Genomic DNA, 22,502 nt, shown 5'->3' on the forward strand with positions numbered 1-22,502 from the left:
TGACCTTTAGTGCATTTTCTATCACAATTGTAACAAAGCCCTTTTTCTCTTTTTTCTTCCAATTGTTGTGTTGTAACCCTTGTAGGTTGTGGAAGGTTAGAAGAAACAACACTTCCATCTTTATAGTTGTGAGGGGTATGCTTCCTGGTTTCCATAATTTTTCTTTCCACTATGTCACAAAGCCCTTTTACTCTTTCGAATTGTTGTGGTGTTGCTCTAAAGAAGGTGTTGCTCTTTGTATCCTCACAATGTGCCATCATTTCCTCCATGAAAATTGAGCACATAACAAGTCGTTTACGAGAACAAAGCCCTTTATACCATAAAAATGGATCAGGTTCTAAATATGAAGATGCAATACATATCTTTTGTAACAGTGGTACACCATGTAGATCAAAATATTTCTCCATTTGAAGTATCCAATTTACCGGATCCTTGCCATCAAACTTCCTCATCTTGCTTTCTCTTGATTTTAGGAGCTCGATCGTGAAATGACTGTAACTCTGTACTTTCAAATCTTTAAGTTCTGAAATTCTGATTTGTAGTAGCCCTCTATGTCCTCTTTAGAATGCCACCAGTATGATCCAAATTGGATTCTCCAAGAAAGAGTTATGTGAAATCTCCCACAGTGACTTCATTATAGACTAGTTCAGTAGAGCGAATTTGTACGACGTGCCACGAGTCACTGTTTCGACCTTTGGATCTAAAGAATGCATACAGGAAACTACAGTCCGTCCTCTTTCTATATCTTCTTATGAAATTTCAATCTGATGCTCAGAAAGAAAGTTATTACAATTTTCCCCAAGTCACCTTTTGGAATGTAATTTAGGAGTTTGCAAGAAGACCAACTTCCTCAGATCATATCTACGTAAATATAGCGCGAAAAGTTCTGAAATTTGGCCCTAAGATTCAGCGTGATGTCTTCTTAAATGGGTTTTTTTTTAGCTTCTGAAACGTCGCAGAAAAAAATTTATAGAGAAAATTCCATGATGACCTGTTGGGAGCAGTGAAACCCTAGAATCCAAGGCTTTGATACCAAATGTTATGAAACCAGCTCAAGAAAAGATAGAAAAGATAGATCAACACCTTAGAATTCATCCTCTTCGAGGAGGCAACTTCCTTTACACTACATAAATGAACAATTCTTGGATGATACAAATGAAAAGACTTCCTTTCTATATATAGGAGTCTAAGGGGTCATAACATAATCATAGCCGACATAACAATAATAATGTAAGGGCACAGTAATAACAATAGTGGGCTTCTATGCGGCACAATAGTAACAATATGGGTACTACATGGGTACATCAATATAATAAGTGGGTTGTACTAATAACCATAAGGGGTTACACTAGTAGTATAGGGGCCTAACATATGCACATCCATATCAAAGTAATTTGAGCACACCATTTCCTTGTCAACATTGGCCATCTCAACCCCAAAACCAATCTTGGCAACAAGGTTGGGAAAGAACTTATAGTATCCATCCACAAGATCCTCAATATTTTCCTCAATATTATACATACTCAACTCCATGTTATCCCTACCATCGATCTCCACCAGAATCACAACCCCAACCACATCTATCTCAAATATCCACTCCCACTGAACTACCTGTACGACCATTTCCAAACCCACACAATGAAGTAGCTCATCCCACTTACAATCCTAAGGTAGAACACTTCCAAATATCTCCTCTTGATCTCAATGGTATTCATCTTAGCTCAGGAAGAATATTACAAAAAAAAGATTATCTTGATGCCATTGAAGGACAACCTGGAGAAAGAAGATATTCAAAAGACAAGACCAAAAAATCATTGGTTGCACTTGATGAAGAGCAGACATCAAAATCAAAGATTAAGAAATCTCCCTCATGGTTACCACCAAATCGTCAATGTATTCAAGAAAACAATCAACAAAAAGAGGAATATTTGAAGGTCATGGTAGAAGACATGAAGAACGATCTAAATAAGCAAGCAAACCAAGGGCATCAAAGCTATATAGAGGTTTGGTTCCAGAAAATCAACAAGATGGAACATCACTCTCTTCTTCAATTGTGCATGATATTTTCAAAGTCAAAGCATTTGTTCTCTGAAATTTAGTTAGATGACAAATCATATATTGCAATCCTACACATCAGTTTATTTGTCATATTGATTTCCACATGGCTTCATTTGAAGTATTCCTACACCTGAAAATGATTTTGGTTTTTTCAAGTAGAGTAGTATATGAAAGAAATAAAAAATCAAAAAATAAGAGAAAAAATAAAATCTCAGGAGAAAACCTCCTTTGAGGTGCCTGAGATTGGCTCATTGATTGAAAACCTCCATGAGGTGGTCAATGGGTTGGGAAAAAAGAAAAAAAGAGAAAAAAAGAAAATATCCTAGGTGAAAACATCCTTTGAGACAGCTAGGTAGACCTACTAGTCGAAGAACTCATTGAGGCGGTTAGTAGGCCTAGTAGAAAAAAAAGAGGAAAAAATAAAAAATATTTTCTCCATGTATTTCTTTGATGAATATAGGTGCTCTCCAACATCTTCATGCAACAAAAACAAGTTGGCACCAAAAAAAGAAAAAATTGGTCAAAATTCTAGTCAAAGGGAGTTGAATTGGGATTTTCTCCTCCTTCTCCCAGATGTTTTAGAAGGACCAAGGTCATGCCAATCCATCACGCTCATCTATTTCCACCATCCACCCATCATTCCCAAGCTTTTCCCCTTCATTTTCCTTGTTGTCCTAAAATACCACAGGAAGACTCTGTTTTAGTGCATGAAATAGAAATACATAGAGAAAAAAATTATTTTTGTCATATCTTGAAAACAATTCATCCATTTCTGAAGCTATTTGAAGTGGAGATGCATATGGTTGATAGTAACATGATCAAGCAATTTCAACAAATTCCAATTCACATTTTTTGAAAAATCAACCTCCATCGCCTACAGACATTTTTTAATTTTCTCGATATTCATGGATCCATTTACAAATTTGTTTCATGGTGAGATGACTATGGATTATGGTAACATGCCCAAGAGATTTCAGCAAATTCTGGTGCACAGTTTCCAAGAAATCGACCTCCATCAATGCCAACCTTTTTAAATTTTTCTCAGGATTCTTACATCCATTGGCAATTTTTTTTCTAAAGGGAGGTGCATAAGGATTATAGAAACATGCTCAAATTTTTTTAGGTCAATCCATTATACCATTTGGGAGATATGGGTTTAAACAAGCTAGTACAGGGTTTCCTATAGTACTACAGGATGAACTAGTTTACTATGGGAAACAGGTTGAAACCTATAGGAAGGTACAGAAGGTGAAATAAAGTGTAGGAAAGGTGTCTAATGGTGGAATAAAGTATAGGGAAGAAAAACATCACCCATGACCAAGCCCGACACTCCAAGAAGGTCAAATTTGAATAGAATAGCTTGCTCATGGTAACTCAAAGACAGGGGTTTAGAATCACCAAGCTATGAATACCTATGCAAAATAAAGAAAAGGAAATTATCACCTCTAAAGGATCATAGATCGATCATCAACTCAGTAGCAGCATGCATGCCTCTTCAACAACCACCAGGTAGGTATAGGTATGCAATATTCTTGACCTTTCCTCTTGAGCATACTATAAATACAAATTTGTTGTTAATGCATGATATATGAGGTTTTATAAGCTAAGGATGGGTCAGTGGCCTCAGCTACCTTCACCTAGTTAATTGTGGCTCACTCCTTCCCTCCTACAATGTAGAAAATCCAGATTAGGAAGGGTGATGACTTCGAGGAATCGAGACAATAGTTAAAAGAAGAAATTTCTTCAAAGGCCAAGTTACCACAACACTCCAGGCGCTCCATCCACTTCATATCCACTATCCACTCATCACTCATCCATACAATTTCATAAGGAAAAAATAATATTTTTCACCAACAAACCTTACACTTTGTCTCACCTTGAAAATTTCTTGAAGAAACACACAGAGCACATCCTCTCTATTTTCACAAACATACAATACTCACTATAAGCCCTAGCATCATCCACCAACCCCTCTACATGATTTCTCATCACTCCCATATAGTTAGAAGATCCTAAAAGTGAAGGAATGTCTGCTACAAGAAGGAATAATGCTATTACAAGAATGAAGAAAGGAATAAATTGTGCTAAAACCAAAAATGACAGTGCCTAAGAGAGACCTAATCAAAACAGAGAACTCCAAAGCTATTAGGAAATCATCTAGGCTACAGAAGAGAAGAACAAGACAACAAAAGGAAAGAAGGAATTCACCATCAAAATAGAACTCAAGCTTGAGTGATGAAAAGAAGCTTTCCAAAAGGTCGCTATTCTCTTTCTAACTTTTGTCCAAGGCCTAAAAGATGTTATAGGAAGGGGATAAAGGCATGGAAGTCAAGATGAGGTCCAAACCTAGGCTCAAACTATCATTTCTTCTCAAAACATGTTTAAATAGGTTGCTACAGGGTTTCCTATGGTTACTACATGAATTACTACAGAATGCCCTAGTTCTCTTCTAAAGGTGTTTTTAAGGTTTCAGAGGTGTTCAAATGGTAGAAAACAGTTGCAGAATGAGGGAAAGGGATGTGGAAGACCTTTCGAAAATTAAAAATATTCAAAAAGTCATCTTGAATAAGGGGAAGAACATAGGTTAATTGTCTCAAGAAACACTACTTTTTTTTTCTATGCGCAAACAGTATTGGAAAAATGAGTGAAAATGGAATGAAGGTTTCAAGGGAGAGGATATGAATAAAATGGATCTGCAAGCTAATAGAGTTCACTTGCAAAGAGGAAAGTTATGTTTTTTTGCTTGAAAGACTATTAAACAATCATGAAAAGAACAATGACATTTCTGTGCTTGTCCTTGCAAAAATTACAGCAAAGATTCTTAAGAGAAAGGACTGGGGAATGCACAAGAGAGAGGCCACTAGGGCTAGGAATGAGGCACAATGAGGTCACTAAGTTTCTGAGAGCATGATCAACTCTTTCAACAGCGGGATATGATGGGTCTCTAAATTAGACATAAATTAAGACCCATGCCTCTAAATTAGACATAAATTAAGGGCCATTTGACCATCCTTCAACATATTCAACCTATACTTTTGCACTAGATAATGTATTTTTAACTTTAATATGTTGATTAGGAAGTTTTATGGATAATTTGATATTTGTGCCTAATATTATTTATTTTTGTGGAATATTGTGAGAATATTCAGTAGATTTTGGAGATTTGAAGGAGGATATAATCTAGAGACCTGCTCCCTACTATAGGAGGATCAATATTAAATAATAAATCAACAATAAATTCTAGAATTATGGCACAGATTATGGAGCTCCAATAATTGAGAAAATCTAGGAATGTGTTCCCTACCATTTAATGCAGATTCCTAGTATTGGGAACCAAATCAACTAATCAATGGATTTTTGTGGGGAAAGATTCCTCCTTTCATGGTGAATGATTCCCAATTATTTTCATACATACCAAGTCTAATGTTCCTCTAAGGGTTGATTTTCATTAATCTTCTAGTGGAGAGATCTCATTTTTGCATCTCCATTGTCATTTCTTGTAGGGATGTAATTGCATCAATGGAAATAATGAAGATTGGGGTCATGTTAAGCTTCTAAACGTTTTTCTCCTTCATAGGAATCCAAGTCTCCTTGGGCTTCATCATCCCAAGAGCCTCGTAGCCCTTCTGTGTCATTTACTTTTCTTCATTTAACCTCTTATCCACACACATCTCTTGTTCTTGTTTTTTTTATTTCTTCATTTAGTATTGATGATTTATTATCGTAGGATTGGGTTAGATGGTTGAACTAAGTAATTTTTTAGGATCACAACCATCATTTCATCATTTCATCTTTTCCATAGCTTCCCTCGAGCATAGCTTCCTTTCCTCCTCCTCCCCGTTCTATTTCTTCATTTAGTATTGATGATTTCTTATCGTAGGATTGGGTTAGATGGTTGAACTAAGTAATTTTTCAGGATCACAAGCATCATTTCATCATTTCATCTTTTCCAACAGGATTTGAAATCTAATGGATGTATTTCTATCCTCCTAGATCATGGGCTTGTTTTGTTTCATTTTTTACTTTCATTTACTAAAAAAAGTTTCTGAATAAATCTTTTCCCTACTTTTCTTTAAATTTGTCAAGGGATTTCTCTACATTCATGCAACAATCCAAGAACAAGTGACCAAATTAATGACATTTACTATAATTGAAAGTTGTCTACTCATAATCTAAAGCTTGTATCCACTCATCATTGTAATAGGAGATTATTATTTTGCATGGAAGAATTGTAAGTACATTCATATTCATACATATTATTGCATACAAAATCTAGCACTCCATTTTTGTCTCCTATAAGACTTTTAAGAAGGTTCCTAGTATATCTTTCAATCCTTCTAGTATTCTTTCTCTCAAAAATCCTAGGGTAATGTGTACATTCATATCCAATATGATGCTTCATTAATGTCCTCCTTTATTTGTAAGAAAATTTTAGTTGAATATGTCATGTGTAAAACAATTGAATTAAAGATATATATGGGGTGCTTTCAAAATCCACTCTATATCTTCTATGCATGAAAAGTTCAGAATAAAAAATATTCTCACCTCAACTTTAGGTCAATTTTCCCCTTTCGTTTCCCATGAGCGTTTATTCATCCAATTAATGATTTCCTTGAATGCTAGACACCCACCATTTTTTCCAATTATAAAATTAATTTTCATGTATTGAATATAATTACCTATATTTATTAATGTAATCCCATACATTAGAATCTATATGGTCTTTGCAAGACACCTATTCTCCATCTTACAATTTCTCAACTTGTCAATTTTAAGATATCCCTCGAGCATAGCTTCCTTTCCTTTCCTCCCTATTTATTTATCCATTTGGTAAGGCCTTATCCTCGAGCGCACCTTCAAATGTTCTCCCTCATCTCACAAATGTTTTCCCTCATCTAAGGTTACCTTTACTTATTCAGAACTATGATTTATTTTGTTCCTTCAAACCCTCAACAAAACCCACTTTCTACCTGACATCATCTCTAATCATTCTCGATAAAGTACATACAATGTATAGATAATATTTAATATCCTACATACAATTTATATTTAACTAAGGTGAATCTTAACATATTTTATTTATTTGTAAGAATTCACTTTTTTGAATTAATATTGTTCTAAATGTCATATGTCAAAATTATGATATATAATTAAGAAGGACCAATTGGAAAAAAGATTTCTCTGTCTCTCCCTCTCCATATATAATTTTATTTAAAATAAACATTAAAATATTTTATAATGCATATAGATATTTTTATTATTTTTCATATATAACTGGTGAACATTATATTAAATATAAAAATAAATATACATTTTTGGTTTGTAAATATAAAACCATTGTATTATAAAATGTAAATTATATTACATAACACCCCATGTGTATATGGGGTATTATTATATTATATTATAAAAATTTATATATGTAATGGTAAGTTATATCATATTATTAATATGTATTACAAAAACAAACCAACAAAAAGAAGAAGATGAAAGAAAAAGGAAGAAGCATAAACTCATTTGGACTTAAAATCTTTTTTAAAATGTCGTACTTTGAATTTTTTTTTCTGAATCTTTATAAATGATTAAAGTAACACATCTCCCATCTCAACCCTAAGAAATTAAGTGATGTACATTCTTATTGCTTTCCTGAGATGTTCAGTATTCATCGCATATTTGTAGAAGATATTAAAAGGCCATGGAATATGCCATATAGAGTTCTGCTTTCAGTTTCATGACTACTAAAAGGCCGGTGAACATTCCAATCCGTATAGACATCAAAGGGCGGTGAAGCTTTATCACAAATTGTATAAAGAGATTTCATAATGTTCCGGAGAGCGTGAGTCGTTCAGGAAAAGTGATTGAAGGACATGACTCAAACTCAACTTTAACCTTTTTATCAACCATGCCAACCTGAAAAGTCTTCACACTCAACTTTAACCTTTTTGTCACCCGTCAGAAAAACACGCAATCCGTGAAACAATTTGGGCGACTAATATTAATTAACTGATTTATAAAAGTAAAGAGCTAATTTATAAAAGTTAAAACATCCAATCCTATAGTAGCTTTGAACCTTTGTGACAAATTGTAGAGAAAGATTCCAGTAAACAGCGAAGGAAATACAGACACGTACCAAAGTCTTTAAATTTAATTGGTCCGCAAGGGTTTTAGACTTTTTATCACCTATGCCAACTTGAAACTGACGCACTACTAGAGACGGACGTATTCCACTAGTCAAATAAAGAAACGCAGTCCATGAAACAAATTGATGAACTAGTCTCTAAAAGTAAAAATATACAATCCGATCGTTTTTCGTCAATTTTATATGTAGAAGGTTAATAATAGCACTGTTTTCTTGGTGCTCAAAATCGGGTGAAATTTTAATTTGTGTTATTTAAATTAGTATTTTGATTTTATATAAATTTAACATCTTAGACATTTAAATTATTTAAAAGTTATTTATATTTTGATAATTTTTATCAGATTTTAAAAAAATTCAACTAGAAAAACTTCCCAAAAAATCCAAAAAAAAAACTAAAATATAATATATATTTCAATATCCCTATTTTAAAAAATACATACTAAAAATAAAAGTCTATGCTCCATATCAGAGTGTTGGATTTGATGAAAGGAAGAAGCGGAGCACCTTGCGAATCTGGTGTTTTTAGATTTAAAAAAATGCATCTTTGTTATTTAACTATTCATTCAAAAAAATTCGAAGCTTTTTATGTCTGAAAATGTCATGACTCCATGTACAGAATATATGTGATAATAATTATTTTTCATTATATTTTTTCTTATACTCTAGATATTCTCTATGTCGTATATTGGCTCACCTCCAATCAATATAAATACAAGGCATCTCTTCCCTGGGATGGAGTGAAGCATCTCTTGCCTCGGTGAAATAGTATCTCTGGGTCGATATGGCTGGAGTTGACAATTACCAGTTATATATCCTGCTGTTACCTGCAAGCACCAGCTTCCTCTCCCTACTCGTTTGTTAATGTTGTCTCTATTTGTATTCCTTCCTTTTATGGAATGCATGTATGCAACCAATTTTAATTCGGTGCAACCGCTGAATGGATGTAGAATAGATCGTGCCCATAAAGATTCACTGCTCTTTCCACATATCACTTCCGCTGAGCCCCTGAAGCGAGCAGTCCAACGCAGCCAAGCGAGATTTGAAGAGCTGCAGCTCATGTCTGCACTTAATGCTCATAAATTCCAGCGTGATGATGAAACGAAGGATATCGAAGCTCCAGTACGTGCAGGAAATGGAGAATTTCTCATGAGCCTCTCAATTGGTACGCCACCTTTACCGTATTCGGCAATTCTGGACACAGGTAGTGACCTAATGTGGACGCAGTGCAAGCCCTGCACTGATTGTTATAACCAACCAACTCCAATCTATGATCCTTCCTCCTCCTCCACATACGGTAAGGTCCTTTGTAACGACTCTCTTTGTAATACTTTTTCTTGCTCCAATGCAGCTGAGTGTATATACACCTACGGCTATGGTGACCGTTCATTCACCAATGGGATCCTTTCTTACGAGACTTTTACTCTTTCTTGTCAACAAGTCTCCCATATTGCGTTTGGCTGCGGCCACAATAACTCAGGAGTTGGATTGGATCAAGGAAGTGGAATAGTAGGGTTTGGACGAGGCCCTCTCTCCTTGAACTCTCAGCTGGGTACATCCATGGGAAACAAGTTTTCTTACTGTGTAGTCTCTCTTAATGATTCTCCTTCCAAAACCAGCCCTCTGTTCCTAGGCAACAACGCTACATTAAATGCTGCCAATGTCAGTTCGACTCTTATTATTCAAAGCACCTTAAATCCAACATTCTATTATCTATCATTGGAAGGAATCAGCGTTGGTGGCCAATCATTAGCAATTCCTTCTGGTACTTTTGATCTCCAATCTGATGGCTCTGGCGGGCTTATCATAGACTCTGGGACGACTTTCACTCTTCTGAAACATAAAGCTTATGATCTTGTGAAGGAAACCTTGAACTCGTCGGCTAATCTCCCACACGCCGATGGCTCTACAGTTGGGCTGGACCTTTGCTTCCAACAGGGATCTTCAAATGCAAGCTTTCCCAGTATGACATTCCATTTGAAGGGAGAAGATTTTGATCTTTCCAAAGATAACTACTTATCTGATATCGGCATTGGCGTGGTCTGCCTTACAATGGTATCGAATGGGGCCTTTAATTCCCTCAGCCTATTTGGGAATCTCCAGCAGCAGAATTACCAAATACTTTATGACAACGGAAGGAACATACTGTCGTTCGCGCCTGCTGTTTGTGGCAGCGTTTCTAACTAAGCAAGAACGCAGTTGCCTATTGCCTATTCATATCTAAGTTTATGTTTCACAATAGACATCTATTCTTTTGAAGTGGAAATTTGCCTAAAGGTTTAAATGTAGTTTTTACGGATATTTATTATTAGATAATGTTCCAGAGAAGAATTTTTTAAATCGCTTCAGGGAACTCTTCTTGAAATAAAAAGGTGGTGTAGGTATATATATTTGTAAAGCAGTGAAAGTGATGAAATATGGTATCGAAGTTTAAGATTTTTAATTCATTAGTATGATTGTACGTGTATTTTTGTTGAGATTATTTGTTACCCCTTTCACTACATTAGCAAGTCGAAATCATCCTGTGAGTCGCTGTGAAAAAAGTGCAACCACCACTGCCGTGAGTCACCGCTATTGATGGTCATAACCATCACCACTGCTCCTAAAGGAGAGCCAATGTGTAATTACCAGTCTCTCTAATGCCCAGAAGAGGGATGCTGCGGCTGCTGGTTAATTACAAGAGTTGAACACTAACAAATTATTGTTTGAAGAATGAAAATCACTAATCTCATATGTGAGTGAAAGTTTGTTGGACGGTTAAAAATGAGACGGGAATGGAGATTAATCACTTTGAATACATTTTATTATTTAGAAGGTGTATAATATTGTTCCTGATCATTATAAGGTTATTAATTATTTGCGTGATATGACATTATTATCAACATCGGATCTAATGAAGGAGTAAGTAGTTGAAATAATCAAGTATATTGAAAGCATGAAGGTGAAGCGTTTTACATCTATAAAGTTTATACTAATGATAATTTTGTAGTTTTAGATATGTATAGAATTTTATGTTTTTATTTTAAAATTTACGAAAAATAAGTAAATATGTTTTTTATGGTTTTTTCAAAGAAAATTTGTTCATTCATATTTATGGATTTGTTCAATTTTTTTATTTGTTTTCTATTTTTGGGTCATTAAAGATTGTGTAGAATATTGTATTAAAAGGGTTTGTAAAACTCCAAAATCAAGAATTCTATAAAATCATGATTCAAAAAATGTGGCTAATATATAAAAAATAAGAAAGATGACGCAACAAGATTATTTCTCACTAAGCAAGGCTTAGATTGGATAAGAACATTCCTACCAAAACTAAAATAGCTATCAAGTCCAAAAATGTCTTGAATATTTGAAATATGAAATAGAGTTAAATGAGCACAAATACCGATCAATATCAAACTAAACCATAGAGTACTGATGAATTGTCCTTTGTAAGAGAAGATGTAGAGATTGATTTTATATAAACAATTCACCAAATTATGGAAGAGTTTACTAAAGAAAAATAAATTATACAAGACATGGACACTACATTTGTCCCAAATACTAAAATGAAGATAACTTATACAAAACATGTACACTACACTTGTCCCAAACACTACAATAAAGTTTATTGAAGAAATTGCTAAAAAACAAATTATGTACAAGAAGAAAAGCATAAGTGTGTTGGTGTTAAAGAATGTGAATCCCTTTACCTGCATTCATGTGGATGATAAAACCGAAGTTGAAAATAAAAATGGAATTGCATTTGTAGTAGTAAAAAAAATGTAAGTAGAATCTTACAATAGAAGTTGTTGGAAACAATAATAAGGTTGAAATAGCATTTCTTGAGGAGTGGCTTGCAGTGCTCAAATATGATGAATATGAAAATTAACATGGAAAAGATTTCATAGCTTTAACGAAGAAATGAAACAAAACATATAGTGATAATCATCTACACAAACAAGTAAAGATAAAAAGAAACAAGATTTTTGAATTGATGTTAAATTTTGTAATCCTAAATGAGAAATAAAATAGTATGCAATCATGTTATATTATGTAGATATCCAAATCATTATCTAATAGTTTGTTATAAATATTTATTCGTAATCAAGAGAGAGTGAGGGATATGGTTATTATTCCGACTAGTTACAAGGAGTGTAAACAAATTTCGATATTAACATATTGTTAGATTAAATCAGATTATAGAATATTATTAAAAAAAAAATCTAAAATATCTACTGTATTTATAAAGGAAAAACTTTTTAATTAAATATTTTATATATAATTTAATATCAGAATTTAAAATATGTATATAGATTGTTGGGTATACGACCAAATAGTCCCACATTGACTAGAAGTGGGGAGGATCATGGGTATATAAGGATGGACAAATATCTCCATTGGTATGAGGCCTTTTGGGGTAAGTCCAAAAGCAAATCCATGAGGGCTTAGGCCCAAAGTGGACAATATCATACCATTGTGGAGATATGTGGTGTCCAGAGTTCTAACAAGTGGTATCAGAGCCATGCCCCAAAGTTAGCCAAGTGGATGAATTCTCGGAATGTCGAACGAAGGTGGTGAGCTCCGGTAATATCACGATGGGATCCGTGGATGAGCTCGGTTAGACAGGGGGTGTGCTCCGGATTCTTCATGGACGTGTCCTAGCCCCAACACGGTGAAGAGGAGTTGACCTGGGATTGAGCAAGCTCTCGAGGCAGGTGGTGGTCCATGTAAGGCGTGTGCTTCCAACGCATTGGAGCAGAGAATCCTGGTTGGTAGAGAGTGGACGGATGGATAATCGTTTGAGGGGAGGCTCGATGGTCCTTTGTTCGAGGGGAGGATTGTTGGGTATACGACCAAATAGTCCCACATTGACTAGAAGTGGGGAGGATCATGGGTATATAAGGATGGACAAATATCTCCATTGGTATGAGGCCTTTTGGGGTAAGTCCAAAAGCAAATCCATGAGGGCTTAGGCCCAAAGTGGACAATATCATACCATTGTGGAGATATGTGGTGTCCAGAGTTCTAGCATAGATATATAAAAGTATATATAAGTATAGTTAATTTATTATTCTTTTCATCAATTTAAATACACAAAATCAGATATAAAGTGCGCATATCATTTTCGCATAACCATAAAAAAATATACCAAACCAACTTTAAAATTGTGTGCTTCTATGTTTTAATGGAAAAATAGAGTATCTTCCTGCACATATATTTTTGTATAAATAAATAATATAAAGCATAATTATATTATAAATTAGTTTCTATAAATGGTATGCATCTATGTTTTAATGCAAAAATAGAGTATCTTTCTGCAAATATATTTTTACATAAATAAATAAGCTAAAGCATAACTAAGTTAGAAATTATTTACTATAAATTGTATGCATCTATGTTTTAATGGGAAAATATAACATTTTGTAATCGAGGTATTCTGTGTATATATAAATAATATAAAAGATGATTATGTTAGAATTTTTTGTTATATGTATTTATATTATTAGAGTAAAGTTTATTTTTAATATATTTGTTTTTTAAGAAATAATTAGATTATATTAATATAGTTGGAGAATGGGCTAGAATTTTTACAATAAGAAAAAATTCTTTGTATGTTATAAATCATAAATGTTCATTAAATATTTTGCTTTTGTTTTATTTGTCTAAAAGTTTTTACATTATTTATTATATATAGACATAAAAGAAATTTAACAAAAATTAACAAAAAAAAATATAACATTCATTAATATTAATTTGTCTACTCTATTACTTCCTTGTCCATGCCTTCGTATAAGGCGAGTTCAACCTCATCTTCTTTGTTCTCCTAGAACCATTGTCCTCGTTCACTTCATTAGTTCTTGGTGGGCAATCAAAAAAGTTGTAGACTTCCATTAGAACTCCAACAACTGCCAACTCATGTTTGACCTCAATACTTCCACCTTGATTTTTAATGTGTCAATCTTCCTCGCGAGCATGATCACCAGAACCTAAAGCCGTTACATTTCCCTCTGTCACTCCTCTAACTAGTGGGTTATTAAAGGAAAATGTGAACGAGCTTCCAGGGTAACTTGCTAGTGGAGCTTCGAAACTAAATTCATGATTGCCTCCAATAAACTAAACAAAAATTCCTTGCAACTGTTTCCACTTCTCTTAGTGCCTACAGTGCCATTCTAGTGAACACTAACAATTTAACTTGAAACAATTCATAAGAGGAAGGGGGTATACCTCTTAAATACCATGCCTTCTCGATTACATGGTCTCCTATCACCATCCCTTATAGTTTAATGCCTTTGATAAGTAGTTTCATCAAACAACCAACAAATCCTTGCGACAAATCCTTTTCCTTGCTTCCATGTTCGTTCGTACGAGAGATAATTGGAGTGGTAAAGCTGTTGGTGATCAGTTGAATTTCAAGGAATATAAAGCCAACAAAGCTTGATTCCCACCATTCCTCCCATATGAAATTTGGCATGTTGCCTAACCATATGGATGCTTCTTCCTAGTGTTGGAGCTTGCATGATGCACATTGGGTCATCTTATCATAAGCTTAGAATTAAAATTTTGTATTAGTTTCATAAGGTTTTGATCCTACTTCTTTCTCGTCCAATTACTTCTTGGATTCATGGGACATGACATGTATGGGTGATACCTTCATCAAGGGAGAGGGTACCCTCCTCCAAGGTTGCTCCTATATTGGCTTGATCATCAGCCATTTCGTTGTTTCCTCTTTTGACATGGAATAGATTGGTTGTCTCAAATTTATTTAATTGCATTGTAATTCTTTCATCTAGAGGGAGTTGTCCTTCCCCCAAGGGGTTCTTTGAATAATATTTTTTTTGAATTGTTACTTGTGAATCCCCAAATAGAGTGAGTTGTCTAATCCCATAGGACAATGCTATCTTGATACCCTGCCATAATGCAAACACTTCTACTTGATTGTTTATATTCCTTCCTAGTCCCCAAACAAATTTGGTAACTATTTATCCTTCGCAATTGAATATAACCCCTCGTGTGCTCTTGCCTGTCCCAATTTCCAATATTTATCATAGAAAAAATATTTATCAATATCTATTTGTTATATAAAATAAATTTAATCATTTGAAAAATACATCAAGTATATATTTCTCAGAATTTTGTTTACAAATTTAAAAAATGGTCTTAACATATATCTATCTATATATATAGATATATAAATAAATACTCAAAAACATTGGTAATAAGGTATTAATTAATTTTTTCCATTTGAATTCATAAGAATAATGTATACTATTATGCAAATAATAATGAGATTATCTATATGTTATTATCTATATATTTAGAAATGATGGGTAAGTACAAAACTATTTTTAGATATTCACTAATCGCATTCCCAATATAAACTTACAAAAATAAATAATCTAATTCAAAATTAAAATTTAAACAAATCATAGTTAACTTATAAAATCTTATTTATGAAATAAAGTTCCTTCTCAAGACACTAATTTTACTTTTTAAGTTATTCATATATGCTTTCGCCCCTTTATGAAATTATATCATATAGTGATCTAAATTAAAATACAATATCAACATACAACAATCCAAATTAAAAAAAAAAAAGTGCAAACCTGTCTTTGATTTATCATTTAACATGTTCGAAATTCAATTTTTTCCTTCAAATTTTTTGTTTAACAATTTTAGGAATTCAATTGTTTTATATGTTTGATATATTTAGGTTTTAACATAAACCTAAATTAGTGTGTAATTCATTGAATATTTATGTTTTCTACAAATATTTATTAAGGAAGTTCAATTTTATTTTCAATTTGTTTTTTTAACATTTTTAGAAATTTTTATTTTTATTATGTTTTATAAATTTATATGGCCATAAATCTAAATAAATTTGTTATTCCTTCAATATTTATGTTTGTTAGATATATTTATTAATTCTTATGCTTATATATATATATATATATTTGATTTTACTTTTTATTTTAGTAAGTAAAAATAATCATTATTTTTTTAATTAATTTTAATAATATTCAATTTGATATATTTTAATCATAATTTATAGAGAAAAATTAATATTATATTATTATATAAATATTAGAAATTGCAAATAAAAACATATATATTTTATACTACATACTTTATTCAATTACATTATGTTTATATATAGTTAGTTTCATATTCCACTAATTCTATTCTTGAAGTTAGGAGTTGAGATAATCTGTCAACAACCTTCCAGAAAGCTCCTACTCTCTAAAAAACCATTATTCCTTACACCTTCCCATAATGTTTAAGTTCCAAATAATACTATCTAAAATGCATACATATCACATATGCTTGATGTGGTCTTCATTAGCATTTCTACGAACTCTCAAGCCTCAGGAAATATGTTTTTTATCCACCACAATCTTTGAGCTTCCCACTTGACTGATTTAAGATACAATTTCTTTGGACCATTGTTGACGTACTTGTAATGATTAACAATTTTGACATAATTTATTCTACCAAATTTGATAGCTAGTTGTAATTGTTAGAAAATGAAGTCAAGTATATGAGTTATCCTATGGACATGCTCCCATCTATCATATGGTATAACTCGTTGTATCTGCCAGTTATCTATGATATTTTTCTGGCTACTAAATGGATTGAGAATTTAATCATACAACTTCACCTCTTAAACACATGAACATAAGAAATGATGCTCCTCACTTCACATGACCAACATAATAAATGATGATTGTCACTTCACATGACCTGCCAATCCTACTTCACTTAAAATATAACATGTACCTAGCATTCCTGCTTCACAAGACGCGTAAGATTTATAAAATAATGTAAACACAATCAAATTAGTGATATGTTATCATGGCACTATATAGAGTATGAAGCGATAATTTAAATTATGTTACTTGGTTCTTGTAACACCCTCCTCCCATAGTTACCCAAGTTAACCAAACCATTAGGGAAAACATATGAAGAGATTCTACTATGATGTGATTCAACTCCCCATGTATAGTTAAGGAAGTGAAACCAACTAAACTACAGAACCTTCAGGAGCCAACCAACCCTTGCAAGTGACCAACCCCTAAAGAAACTTAGAATTTTACTAATCTGGACCTTCAATCTCTCCCATTAAAATCCATGCATGCTACTAAGGCCTTCCATTTGTTCCCACAATAAGGAATGCAAGTAACTGGGGACATTTTTAGCTAGTTCTGAGCCAACAACCTTGGATGGTGAGCCACTTTCTTAGGGCTAGGTCTGAGGCCACTACCCAGAACTTCATGAAACATTAAAAAATGATGAATAACACTAAAACAATATTACTAATGCAAAAATTTGATCAATCAATATAATTGACCCCTACTAGCCATGACAAAAATTTAGTCAAACATGTCATAAATATGAATTCTAGAGGTCATAACAACAAATATGAGAATAGGGGTCTCATACTTATCTAATATTCATAAGGAAGCATTGATGCCTTGTCACAATAGTTTCATTATAATCTATTATATCATATTTATTGTTCATTCAATTGCTAATAAAAACATGTGAGAGCCATACATCAAGTCTGTCATAAAACATACTTAGAACCAACATATAGCCAATAGAAATAAGAAGGATAAAACAACCATAAAATCCACATATGAACCAATACATTTACACATGAAATACCAAGGAGAATGAACTCTTATTAAGGAATTCATCAGCCAATCAATTTTGGGACTTCAACAAACCACCCGAACATAGATTGGCTAAAACAAAATTTTCTTTTTGTTAATCACCCCCATGCCATATTCCAAGCATGAATGCGAGACTCACAACAAAACCAATATAGGTTTCCACAGGCCTTACGACAATCCCCACCGAATCACTAGGCCTAAAAAAATCATAGATGGCACTAGATTTCTCCACCTACACTGTGAGGAATCTACCTCTCTGATAGTCTCTAGGCTTTACAGTATATCCCGCCATTAAATGGTCAAGTATTCGTAGGCCTAGTCAAGTCTCCACCCTCCAGGATTTACCACATATCTTTTCTTTCAATAGTCAAGGATTCATAGGCCTGATTGAGGGCACACACCTCTAGGATTTACCATATATCCTGTCATTCACTAGTCAAGGATTCCTACGCCCATCGAGGCACACAAAATTATTCTTTACCACAATCCCAATATGTTTCAACGATTCCTAGGCCACATTTTCTTTCTTTCAAAGACTAGCTCACTCAGTTTCAAAACCATCTGACAATCAAGTTTAACCAACATAAAAGGTAACCCATCACACCATGACTATCGAAAATGGAAAGGAAGGGATAAAAACACTATCACACCTCGCAAAACCAATGCCCATGAAAGCAAGAGAAACAAGAACACACATGCATAGCTATGCATACCAAAACTAGAAAGGAAATCATATATGCAAATCGATACCTACAAGTAATCCCACAGTATCCACTTCATCTTGATCTTCCTTTCTTAATATTTTTCTCCCCTTTCTTTCTTTTCTTTCCTTGATCCAGTGCTTAAGTGCTCCAAGAGTGAGAGGGATAGATAAAAGAGAGAGAGCTCTAAAACTAAACTGACAAAAAGATTACACTGACAGAAGGTTGTGAACTGATCCTCAAAATCCTATTTATCAATGAGGCCTCTGTTTTCCTCATTTTCTTCCTCTCATGATACCTATGACTTTTCACCTTCATTTTCTCCTAATTTCCTCTATTTCCATAAATATAATGATAATTAATGCCTCATGCATTTCCAAAGCCTTTTCCATTTCCTTTGCTAATTTCCTTTGCCATAATAAATGAAATGAACACCCACACTAGGTTTTCTTTCCCAGTATTCATCTTAGAATAAGTGTCCCATGACCGTGGTTATTATTTTTCCATTATTAAATTTATTACATGGATTTTTGACCAGGGATTTTACACAATCTTCCCGTTGGGGGAACATCATCCACGGTGTCTAATGAAACCTACAAATAGTAAGACCAATAATAAGAAAAACTTATTTCCCATGGAGATTTATAACTTAGCTCAATGTAGTATTTACAATGATCAACCTACTGAGAATCAGACCAACATGAAAACTATAACCATCATAACAAACATAATGACATGACACCCATACCACTTTTTGGAGCTTTATAACACATCTCATGATGGTATTTACATCCATATGGATATGTACATATACCAAGACATCATGCCAAAACATATAGCAATAACATTCACTCAACTAGTGAATAGATAAGTATATGTAGCCCAAATGTAATTTTCCATCTCCCATGTAGCTTCATTGGGCCCAAAGTTCTTCCACTATACTTAACATGCTCAATTGCTTAGTTCCACAACATGAGCATATTTCTCTACAAAATACACTAAGGTTCCAACTGAAATTCCCCATCTAGATCCATCTACAATACAAACCAGACAATCACATAATCATCATCTTTAACATACTTATTATGCAATGAAACATGGAAAAAATCATGGAATTTCATTATTATATGTAGTGCAAGTCTAGAGGCTACTGGTCCAATCCTTTCAATAATGCTGAAAGGTCCACAAAGCTATGGTACTAGCTTCACACATGATCTTATCCTTGAGGAGCTCTTCTTGGGCTTGATGCACAAGTACACCTATTCCCCAACTTGAAACTCCTTAAACATCCTATTTTAATATGAATAAATTTTTTGTCTATCTTTTGTTGCCTTTAGATTCTTCTTGATTACCTGCATTTCTTCTTCCATCTCTACCAATATGTACAGTCCTATCCACATGTTATTCACATGATCACTCCCATTTATGGGAGTATTACAACTATGCCTATACAATGTCTCAAATGGACTCATCCTCAGAGAGTCTTAATACCTATTGTTGTAAGAAGCTCAACCAATGGAAGGTACTCCTCCCATCTCCTATTTTGATGCATCACATACATGCTCATCATATCCTCCAATATCATATAGACCCCCTCTATCTATCCCTATTTCTATGGATGATAAGTTGTGTTAAAGGTGAAATCGGTACCCAAACCTGCAAATAACTCTTTCCATAAATTAGAAGTGAACATAGCATCACTGTCTAACACAATTTTCCTCAGGATACCATGTAGCCTCACAATGTCTTTGAAGGATACCTGTGCTAAATCGTTAGATGAATAAGTAAAGTTCACTACAATGGAGTGCACTACCCTTGTTAACCTATCCACCACAACCATGATGGAATCATGTTGTCTAGATGTCCTCAGCAAACCTATGATAAAATCCATGGAAATCACCTCCCATTTCTACACTGGAATCAAAATCGACCATATTAGTCTACCTGGATGCTTAGACTTTGCTTTTACTTGCTGATAGTCTAAGAACCTAGACATAAATTAGGGCATGTCCTTCTTTAGATTCAGTTAGTAATAAAATTTCTTCACTGATGTTAATGTCTTCTAGCATCCCAGATTACCTAAATATAGTTTCGCCTAAAACTTTCTGAAGATAAGATTATTGAGATGACCAATATATGGCTTATATATCCTATCTCTAAATCTCACCAAACCATCCACTATGAGACTATATTCCACATCCTGGTCACCTGTACCCTGCTATAATTTGTGCCTAAGCTCCATGTACCTGTCATCATGTTTTCCTTCATATAAGATCGGATCACGTAAGTCTGTCCCATAAGAATTGATAACTACTATATGGTTCATGTGCACTCTCCACTTAAGAGAATTCGTGACCTTGTTCTCATTCCATTTCATGTACGTGATCTCAAAGCCAAACTTACTGATCGTGGCCAACCATCTAGATTTCCAGGAATTTAGATTTGGTTAGTCAAATAGGTACGTCAACTCACTATGATTGCCCATCAATACAAAACTCCTACTAACAAGATAGTGCCTCCACATCTTCAATGCATGGATGATCACTCCCAACTCAATATCGCATGTTAGATAATTTTTCTCTTTCTCATTCAATATTCATGGCTCATAGCACAATACCTATCCTTCCTGCATTAGGAATCCACCAAGTCCTCTCTTGTAAGCATTTATGCATACCACAAAATCTTTGTCCAGATCTACAATATTTATCTGTAGAGAATTTTTCAACAACTTTTGTAACTACTCAAAGATTGTTGCAAATTCTTCTGTCCATTCAAATTTCTTACCTTACCTCTGCAATGACATAGTAGGATATACAATCTGAGAGAATTTCTTGCTGAAACTCATATAATAACATGATAGTCCCATAAATGATCTTACCTCATCCACATTCCTAGGAGCTGCCCATTACATGATAGCCCTTATCTTCTCTGGATCCACTACAATACCTTCCTTGGAAACCACATGCCCCAAGTAATGTACCACTATCTGGAAGAAACTACATTTACTAATCTTAGCATACAAATTACTCTCCCTCGACAATCTCAAAAATACTACTAAACATTCAACATGTTTTTCCTCATTCTTAGAATATATCAAGATGTCATCAATCAGTAAAATAACAAACTTTTCCTTATAAGGACAAAACACACTATTCATTAAGAATAGAAAGGTACCTAGAGCATTAGTCAAACTGAATGGAACTACAACAAACTCACAACAATGATACCTAGTCTGGAAAGAAGTCTTGTAGATGTCCTCCTCTTTAACTCGTACCTGATGATATCTGGATCTCAGATTAATCATTGAGAAAACTATTGCTCCCTTTAACGGATCGAACAAGTCATCAATTCTCAACAATAGATAACTGTTCTTCATGTTCACCTTGTTCAATTGTCCGTAATCGATGCACAACCTGAGTGTACCATCCTTATTATTCAAAAATAATAATGGTGCACCTCAAGGCAATACACTCGGCCTAATGTACCCATTTTCAAGCATTTCCTTCAACTGCAACTTCAATTCCACTAACTCTTATGTGCTCATCTTATAAGGTGTCTTTGATGTTGTTGTTGTCCCTAGTACCAACTCAATGGAAAATTCCACTTCCCTGTGAGGTGAAAAATCTGAAGTATTTGTGGGAAACACATCTTGAAACTGTTGCAAGATCGAGTATTTGCTGAATACCCTTTCATCCTCAACTTCCTTACCTCCATCATTAGATATATGCAGCGAAAATAACACATATTTTCTTGCGATTTCACTTTTCCTACATAGTTGTCACCATTCTAACTTGTTGCCTTCTTCTTACCCTATAAGATTCTTTCTTCTCAATTACCATCCAAGCACTGAATGGATTTTTCATAAAAATCCACCTTATTCCTGTGACGATACAACTAGTCAATACCCGATATCATATTGTATGATCCCATCAACAATACATTCAAATTTGTTGA

The 22,502-nt window shown here is 33.8% G+C and overlaps 1 pseudogene; it reads left to right on the plus strand.

Annotated features, from left to right (window-relative positions):
* Positions 1–8,954: 8,954 nt before the first annotated feature.
* On the plus strand, positions 8,955–10,486 carry LOC149263801 (aspartic proteinase nepenthesin-2 pseudogene; annotated as a pseudogene).
* The last annotated feature ends 12,016 nt before the right edge of the window (positions 10,487–22,502 follow it).

This window comes from Pinus tabuliformis, chromosome 6 (genome assembly GCF_031772625.1).
Source record: "Pinus tabuliformis cultivar Carrire ecotype Pingquan chromosome 6, CPIR1, whole genome shotgun sequence".
NCBI classification, from domain to species: Eukaryota; Viridiplantae; Streptophyta; class Pinopsida; order Pinales; family Pinaceae; genus Pinus; species Pinus tabuliformis.